At 44.8% G+C, this 9841-nt stretch overlaps 1 protein-coding gene across 2 annotated transcripts in view; it reads left to right on the top strand.

Annotated features, from left to right (window-relative positions):
• Positions 1-9841, top strand: part of FRMPD4 (FERM and PDZ domain containing 4) — a 494176-nt gene that overhangs the window by 420163 nt on the left and 64172 nt on the right. The gene's annotated exons all lie outside the window — the stretch shown is intronic.

Here is a 9841-nt window from a genome sequence, read left to right as displayed (position 1 = left end):
TTTGTTTTATACACACGTGGTATTTATTCAAGGAGACCATTCATGTTTTGGTCTCATAATGCCCATTTCTTAAGCATTTTTCGTAGAGAGGCTACACATGCTTAAGGGTCTTCTTCTGGTGGCGTCTGGGCATCACTCGTGGAAGAACATTCCGGCACTTCTTCTTCGTCTGGTGGCTTGCTCACTGGAGGTTTTCGTCCCTTCCTGTAGCGAACTACAATTATGTGCTTCTGTCTGCCTCTCTCCTTCTTCTCTTTATTCAGCTTACGGACTGAGTTGACCATCTTCATTATCTTCGTTATCTAGTTGGGAGACAAGTTAAACACAGACAGACATTGGCTTTGGGGAAGAACTCGGGAAATGGGTGGGAAAAGGGCTTGTCATAGACTGACAGTGGATTGAATGAGGAAGTGTCTGTGCCCAAAAAGCACAAGGCCAGAGTCTTGGGTGAGGAATTATTGGGGAAGGGGAGGCATATGAGTAGGGCAGTCTGACCTTCTCCTTTTCCTGGTCATCGAGTGGGGAAAGGCACTTCCACTTCCCTCTAGTATTTGAAGCTTCTGCGTCCATCCTTGTGGCTGGAGTCAGATGAGTTATCTAAACTAGTCTACACTCTTTTCTTAGTAACTGGCTTTGTTGGAGCAACAGGCCCTACTCCAAGGGAGGGTCCTGGCCCCTATATATACTCTCCAGGACAATGGGGAGCCACACCCCTCAGCTCTGATTGGCCAACAGTCAGGGGTTGCCATGGCGAGGCTGACATCACAAAGCCTCAGCTGGACCATCCAGGAGGGGGAGGCGGGAGAGGATGCAGAGGCCTCAGATGCTCTGGTTAGAGACAGGGGAGCTCCCTCGACCCTCCTAAAGTTTTTCCCAGACGGACCTGTCTCCCCCTCATGTCCTCTAGTTCAGTGACTGTCCAGCATGTGGCAGGGAGGTGGTGGTTCCTCTCAGCCATTTCCCATACGCCCCCATCCATTCAGTGGTCCCTTCTACCATCCCCCACATATTCCCATTGCCTAGGATGTTGTGTGTTGTTTTAATGGATGTTTTATTTTAGAATGGTTTTAGATTTACCAAAAAAATTGCGAAGGTATTACTCGTATACCCCATACCCAATTTCCCTTATTACTAATATATCACCTTGGTCTGGTATAACTATAACATATAGTGAACCATCAGTGAAACAGTTGCAGTCAAACTCAGTTCTCTAACATCTCCAATATCAAACAAGTTGGTTCTAGACATAGTTGTTCCAGGAAAAACTGTACCAGTTGTGGTATAAAACTTCAGTTCTTGACCGGACAACCCTTTCATGCTGATACCTCTGCCTGACACAAAGCATCTCTCATGCAACAAACCAAGCAGAGAATGTTTTTGTTGCTGGCCACATCTGATTGGCACAACTTTAAAACATGCAGACGCCATCGAGAGCACCAGTGTTGGTCAGGGAGTGAAAATGCTCACCAAACACAACCACAGGCAATTGAAGAGGCAGGCAAACTGCTGTGGAATGGCATGAATGAACCGTGGTTAGCCTGTGAGAGCATGTGGGAGGCAATGATATGGGAAAAGTCCAAGATGCTGCATCTGGTCCTCTTGAAGGATACGCCTGACAGGCGTGCGGAAGGTTTCCTGTAAGCTAGCACGGGGTGGTTCCATAAATGTAAGAAAACAGGTGTTTCTCTTTAGATTAAACAGTACTTTCGACATAATCTAATATATAAAAACCCAGGGTCCGTAACGACCAAAGGCTCAACCGACCAGAAGTCAGTCCTGCAGTCAGTGCTGGGTTGCCGTGGACGTACATCCCCCCAGGAGTGCCCGATTGGAGTGGGTGCAGGCTGGGCTGAGGGGGAACCCCCTTCCCCCAAGCATGAAATTCATGCACTGGGCTACAAGTACTGTATATAAGAATGTTAAAATGGAATCATTCGTATGTCTGGAATGGATTCATTCAATTTACATATATATGTAATGGGAAACATTACTTGGTTTTCTTTTTTTATATTTCTATTTCAAAAGAGGATGGGAGAGAGAGAGAGAGAGAGAGAGAGAGAGGAGAGAGAGAGAGAGAGAGAGGCATCAGTGATTAGAATAATTGATTGGCTGCCTCCTGTACACCCACAACTGGGGATTGAGTGCACAACCCAGGCATGTGCCTTTGACCAGAAGAGATCCCGGGAAATTTCAGTCCACAGGCTGATGCTCTATGCACTGCGACAAACTGGCTAGGGCTGATTTTGGTTTGTAAACAAATCACTTCTCAAACAGTTTTATGAATGAAACTAAGTTCAAGAAGTGAGGTTTTACTGTATTGATGTCCTCATTTTATAAGATTTCCTTACTTTTACTTAATGTGCGTCTTCTGCCCCAGGATCCCATCCAGGACACCGTATTAAACTGTAGCCATCATGTCAGGCCTCATGGGCATCCTCCTGGCTCTACAGTGTTCTGGCCTTTTTGTTTTAGAGAATCTTAAACTTTTGTTTGTTTGTTCTCTACATTAAATCCTCAGATGTTATTGATGTTATAGTTGAAAGGTGGTTCGCTTTCATCAAGCTCTTCCTGCTTCCTCCACCCTCAGCCCCTGGCAAACACGTTTCTACTCTGTGTTTCAACGAGTGTGACTGTTTCTATGTTTAATATTCACATAGAAGGGGTGTGGGTGCGTGTGTATCTGTGTGTGTAGAGCATCTTCCTTATCCACTCATCTACTGATGGACACTTACGTTACTTACCTTGGCTGTTTGAATCATGCGGCACATTACTTAGTATTTTAAATGTATTAATTGAATCCCAGAGAACTAACTACCCATACTTAAATTTCAATGACTACATGAATTATCACACTTCACTCCAACACCTACCTGGCTCTTCCCAGGTTGCATGTGGGGTGTGTGTGTGTTTCCTGGATACACTTCACTGATTTCTCCACTACTTTCCTCATATTTATTTCTTTTTCTTCCGGAGAACCTCAATCCTAGTCAGTACCTTCATGGTTATTGAATGCTCCATGGCAGGGACTGAATTAATCGCTTGGATTTGTCACAGGGTGACAGGGACGTCTCGCTCTAGAACCCCGAGGATGAGGATCATGTGCCTGTGTGTGTGTGTGTGTGTGTGTGTGTGTGTGTGTGTGTGTGTGTGTTACTGTGGGGGGAGAGAGAGAGACTGGGGGGGGGGGAGGTGGGCAGCGAAGGCAGAAGCGTTATTCTGGTTCCCAGTGCACCTTCTGCTTTCCGGTGTGTGACATCAGCATCCCTCTTCCTCCATGAGTGAGTACCGCACAGACCTGTATACTGAACAGGCTGTCCGACCGAGCTCCATAGAGAAAGGGACCAACAACTGCTTAAGACGCAACAAGTGTTCACAAGGTAAACACAGTGGCAGTCCCATCTGATTGTGGAACTGAGACATGTGATTCAATCTGAGAGTCACAGGTATGTCCAGGTTGGGAAACATGATTGCGGACTACTTGAAGGAGGCCTCCTGACACTCTTGTTTTCATTTGCTAAACTGACTAATTTGCAGAGCTAGATGTGGTGAAGATACGGTCTACAAAGACATGAAAGATAACAGGACTGGAGAGGTACCCTCTGTGTACCCAGGGAAAAGTGTATTACATCTCTAAAGGTGAAGGTTAACTGTAGCTACAGTCTGTTGAAATAGGTACTGAGTAGAACATGTCAGTCCAGTACTTTGCTATGACTGCTAATTATTTACCAGTTTGTTTGTGTAGAATCTGTAATATTAATACTATTAGATATGGATCCCTAATGCGTGTGGCCATGACATGAATGGCCTGAAAATTCACACTGAGGCACCAATCATACTTCTCAGGTAAGAGTAAGTTTAATTTGGCTGTTAAATTCAGAAACAGTAGGAACAATTATAGCTTCCCTAACTAGGTCTTATATAATGGGTGTCTATGTGAGAAGGTCCGGTTTTCATTTACATTGTGTCCCTTTTTTTAACAAGGGTGAAAGGTGTTCTTTGGTAAGTAGAGAGGAAGGTTCACAGGGTAACATTTTGTCAAGCCGATGCTAAGGGCAGAAGATTTATTTTACTATTCATTAGTTCAGATTGCCATTATGCACTAAAAAATATTTTAGGTCAATAGGTGCTCTGACTATGGGAAATTGAGGCAATACAATTGTTCTAATGGTTAACTTTAGACATATTTGTATCTATTTTAGGATCAGAAACTCCTTTTCTATCACCTTCTGCAAATGTTGGCTGGACAGGAAAGAGAAAGGAATGAGGCTTGAAGCTGTCAATAGTCTAACATCTAAAATGGAAATCAGAGTCATTAATACACACTGCCAACCCTCACACAACACCTTTCCCCATCACCCCTACCACCACCATCCCCCCAATGCCAAACACAAGCAGAAACAACTTTTCTTCCTTGCCAGCATGATAAATGTTAAGGAAAAAAATTCATCTTCAGTCTTCACCTTGTCCTTCTTCTCCGTGTCAGCCTAGCTATGGAATGGCTGGTCTGTTGCCCAAACTAGTAGAATTCTCCATCCCTCCCATACCTGCCCCCTCTCACATTCTCACATACCTGCCCCCTCTCACATTCTCCCATACCTGCCCCCTCTCACATTCTCACATACCTGCCCCCTCCTTTGCTCCCTCCCCATCATCAGAGAACACACAAAAATACAAACACATTTGTTTTATACACACGTGGTATTTATTCAAGGAGACCATTCATGTTTTGGTCTCATAATGCCCATTTCTTAAGCATTTTTCGTAGAGAGGCTACACATGCTTAAGGGTCTTCTTCTGGTGGCGTCTGGGCATCACTCGTGGAAGAACATTCCGGCACTTCTTCTTCGTCTGGTGGCTTGCTCACTGGAGGTTTTCGTCCCTTCCTGTGGTGAATTACAATTATGTGCTTCTGTCTGCCTCTCTCCTTCTTCTCTTTATTCAGCTTACGGACTGAGTTGACCATCTTCATTATCTTCGTTATCTAGTTGGGAGACAAGTTAAACACAGACATACATTGGCTTTGAGGAAGAAATCGGGAAATGGGTGGGAAAAGGGCTTGTCATAGACTGACAGTGGATTGAATGAGGAAGCGTCTGTGCCCAAAAAGCACAAGGCCAGAGTCTTGGGTGAGGAATTATTGGGGAAGGGGAGGCATATGAGTAGGGCAGTCTGACCTTCTCCTTTTCCTGGTCATCGAGTGGGGAAAGGCACTTCCACTTCCCTCTAGTATTTGAAGCTTCTGCGTCCATCCTTGTGGCTGGAGTCAGATGCGTTATCTAAACTAGTCTACACTCTTTTCTTAGTAACTGGCTTTGTTGGAGCAACAGGCCCTACTCCAAGGGAGGGTCCTGGCCCCTATATATACTCTCCAGGACAATGGGGAGCCACACCCCTCAGCTCTGATTGGCCAACAGTCAGGGGTTGCCATGGTGAGGCTGACATCACAAAGCCTCAGCTGGACCATCCAGGAGGGGGAGGTGGGAGAGGATGCAGAGGCCTCAGATGCTCTGGTTAGAGACAGGGGAGCTCCCTCGACCCTCCTAAAGTTTTTCCCAGACGGACCTGTCTCCCCCTCATGTCCTCTAGTTCAGTGACTGTCCAGCATGTGGCAGGGAGGTGGTGGTTCCTCTCAGCCATTTCCCATACGCCCCCATCCTTTCAGTGGTCCCTTCTACCATCCCCCACATATTCCCATTGCCTAGGATGTTGTGTGTTGTTTTAATGGATGTTTTATTTTAGACTGGTTTTAGGTTTGCCAAAAAAATTGTGAAGGTGATACCCATATACCCCATACCCAATTTCCCTTATTACTAATATATCACCTTGGTCTGGTATAACTATAACATATAGTGAACCATCAGTGAAACAGTTGCAGTCAACCTCAGTTCTCTAACATCTCCAATATCAAACAAGTTGGTTCTAGACGTAGTTGTTCCAGGAAAAACTATACCAGTTGTGGAATAAAACTTCAGTTCTTGACCAGACAACCCTTTCATGCTGATACCTCTGCCTGACACAAAGCATCTCTCGTGCAACAAACCAAGCAGAGAATGTTTTTGTTGCTGGCCACATCTGATTGGCACAACTTTAAAACATGCAGATGCCATCGAGAGCACCAGTGTTGGTCAGGGAGTGAAAATGCTCACCAAACACAACCACAGGCAATTGAAGAGGCAGACAAACTGCTGTGGAATGGCATGAATGAACCGTGGTTAGCCTGTGAGAGCATGTGGGAGGCAATGATATGGGAAAAGTCCAAGATGCTGCATCTGGTTCTCTTGAAGGATACGCCTGACAGGAGTGCGGAATGTGATCCCTGTAAGCTAGCACCGGGTGGTTCCCTAAATGTAAGAAAAAAAGTGTTTCTCTTTTGATTAAAGAGCACTTTACAGCTGAAACCTGCATGGCTCAGTGGATAGGGCGTCAGCCTGCGGACTGAAGGGCCCCGGGTTCGAATCCATTCATGGGCATGTTCCTGGGTTCTGGGCACATCCCCAGTGGGTGATGTGCAGGAGGCAGCTGATCGATGTTTCTCTCTCATCGATGTTTCTAGCTCTCTATCTCTGTCCCTTCCTCTCTGTAAAGAATCAATAAAGTGTATTTTTTTTTTAAAAAAAGAATACTGTACACATATCCTAATATATAAAAACGTAGGGTCCATAACAACCAAAGGCTCAGCCGACTGGAAGTCAGTCCTGCAGTCAGTGCTGGGTTGCCGTGGTCATACATCCCCTCCCGAGGGGTCCCTGATTGGAATGGGTGCAGGTTGGGCTGAGGGAATGCCCCCCTCCTTGTTCAAATTTCATGCACTGGGTCTCTTGTATGATAATTTAGAACACTAGAGGCCTGGTGCACAGTCTCATGCACTGGTGGGGTCCCTCTGCATGGCCTGTGAGTATTGGGCCATAACTTGCAGAGCAACACCACCTTCCGCTCCCGCTCATCCCGGCCCCGCTTACGCCTGTTGCGGGCTCACACCCAGTCAGTCCCCAGTGGTTCTCACCAGCTGTGAGCCCTGCTTCTGGTGCGGGTCGGTCAGCTGAGCAGTGCTCCCACTGTGGGAAATGCACTGACTAACAGGGGGCACCTGCTGCATGGAGCATCTGCCCCCTGGTGGTCAGTGCGCGTCATAGCGACCGGTCTTTTTATCACTTGGTCACTGAGGCTTTTATGTAGAGAGATCATGTTGCTCCCCAAATATCAATGGCCACCATTATTTGTTGAATTATTGCTAAATGGGAATGGTTGAATAACTGACCTGATATCGTAGAGAGAAGTGGAAATAGAATTCAGCATCTCTTCGACTCCAAAGGATAAGATCTTTCTACCACAGTTGTACTCTGAAAGCAAAGTCGTTTAAAAGTTTTCTCTGTGGCTAAGGGATTTGGAACCAATTAAAATTATGGTGCCAGCCCTAGCTGGTTTGGCTCAGTGGCTAGCCCAGGGGTGGGCAAACTTTTTGACTCGAGGGCCACAATGGGTTCTTAAACTGGACCAGAGGGCCGGAACAAAAGCATGGATGGAGTGTTTGTGTGAACTAATATAAATTCAAAGTAAACATCATTACATAAAAGGGTACTTTTTTTTTTTTTTTTTTTTTTTTAAGTTTTATTCATTTCAAACGGGCGTAGTTTGCCCACGGCTGGGCTAGATCATCGGCCAGTGGACTGAAGGGTCCCAGGTTTGATTCCAGTCAAGGGCATGTACCTCGATTGTAGCTCAGTCCCTGGCCCTGGTCCAGGTGTGTGCAGGAGGCAACCAATCAACGTCTCTCTCACATTGAAGTTTCTCTCTCTGTGTGTGTCTCTCCCCCTCCCTTCCACTCTCTCTAAAAATCAATGGGAAAATGTCCTTGGGTGAGGATGAACAACAACAACGAAAGGCTTCAACTGACACCCTCCCCCCCCCCCCCCCCGTTTATGGTCCTGCCACATAACCCACTATAGTCTCTGGCCCTCTATTCAGTGATTTCATTTAAGACCACATTGAATCCCTGTGTTTTGAGACCATGTGGGACTGGGCATCAGGGGTGAAGGAAGAGCTGAAAGAGAGCCCATCCATCATAAATATCTTCTGAACTAAGAGGGGAAAGGCAAGCAACTGTCAAGGCAAATCGATTTGAATTGCGTAAGAATATGATTTTTTTTTTTTTAAAGAATTGACTTGGGATGTGAACTGTTCTTTCTAACAACTTCAACTTGGCAGGTGACACTACCTGTCTCTTTCTAATCTCTTCCACTCTTTCAGCCTCCAAATTTATGTTGGCTTCAAGTTTTTTTTAATGTTTGAAAGCTGTTTCCAGCTCGCTGAGTTCCTCCTGTCATCACACATGCCCCTGACAGCCGTGCCGCCGTGGGAATGGGCCTGGAATGGCACCAGCCACTTGCAAAGGGTCTTTTTTAATTGCTGCCACCATCCCTTCCTTCCAAGGCCCACGACCTAATTATTTTTAACCTGGAGAGATTTCATTCAGCATGTGTTGAATCCGACATTTCCCCCTCTTTCTTCTTCTCATACTCATAGTCGATGTTAAATCAAATTCTCATTCTTCTCTCTCTCTAATTCCTGGCCTTAATTTAGACAGAAGCTGTATCGGTCAGCTATTGCTTCATAGCAAGTAACCCTAAGATCTCAGTAGCTAATAACAACAAGCATTTCTTTTTTTATTATTGTGGTAAAATATATATAACATGAAACTTGCCACTTTGCAATGTATGATTCAGAGGCGTTCATACCCGTAACCATTACCACTACCTCTTTCCAACACTTTTTCTTCATCCAAAACTGAAACTCTGTACCCATTAAGAGAAAATTCTGATCCTTCCTCCACCCCTTCTCTGGTCACCACTAATCTACTTTCTGTGTCTATGAATCGGCCTATTCCAGCTATTTCATATAAGTGGGATCATACAATATTTGTCTTTTTAAAATATATTTTTATTGATTTCAGAGAGGAAGGGAGAGAGAAAGAGAGAGAGAGAGAGAGAAAGAGAAAGAGAAATATCAATGATGAAAGAGAACCATGGATTGGCTGCCAATCCACACTGCGGATGGAGCCTGCAACCCGGGAATCGAACCATGACCTCTAGGTTCATAGGTTGATGCTCAACCACTGAGCCACACTGGCCAGGCTAATATTTGTCTTTTTCTGTCTGGAAATAAGCATTTTTTTTCTCGTGCATCTAAAAACTGGTTGGCAACAGCCTAAGTGCCCATCAGCAGATGAGTGGAGTAAAAAACTGTGGTACATCTACACAGTGGAATACTACACTGCGGTAAAAAAAAAAAGGAACTCTTGGCTTTTGCAACAGCATGGATACAACTGGAGAGCATTATGCTAAGTGAAATAAGCCAGTGAGAGAAAGATAAATACCACATGATCTCACTCATTTGTGGATTATAGAGAACAACATAGACTGATGAACAGGGACAGATCCAAAGACAGAGAAACAGCGATCAGACTATCAATCCCCAGAAGGAAAGTAGAGGAAGGAGGGGGTAAGGGGAAGAGATCAACCAAAGGACTTGTATACATGTATATAAGCCAAACCAATGGACATGGACAACAGGGGGATGAGAGCATGAGTGGGGAGGGGGGAGGGGAGAATGGTGGTTAATTGGGGGGATGAGGACACATTTGTAATACCTTAACTAATAAAGAATTTAAAAATAAAAGGTCAGTGTAAATACACTGAAAACACATTCAAACAGCTGTGTGGGGAAAAAAGACTATGTAGATAAAATAAAAACATTGCTGTTGTCAGAAAAATAAATAAATAAATAAATAAATAAATAAATAAATAAATAAATAGAAAAGAAAAAAATAATAAAAACCGGTTGG

This window comes from Myotis myotis, unplaced genomic scaffold, assembly GCF_014108235.1.
Source record: "Myotis myotis isolate mMyoMyo1 unplaced genomic scaffold, mMyoMyo1.p scaffold_m19_p_4, whole genome shotgun sequence".
NCBI lineage: Eukaryota > Metazoa > Chordata > Mammalia > Chiroptera > Vespertilionidae > Myotis > Myotis myotis.
This window is presented reverse-complemented; position numbering and strand designations above follow the sequence as displayed.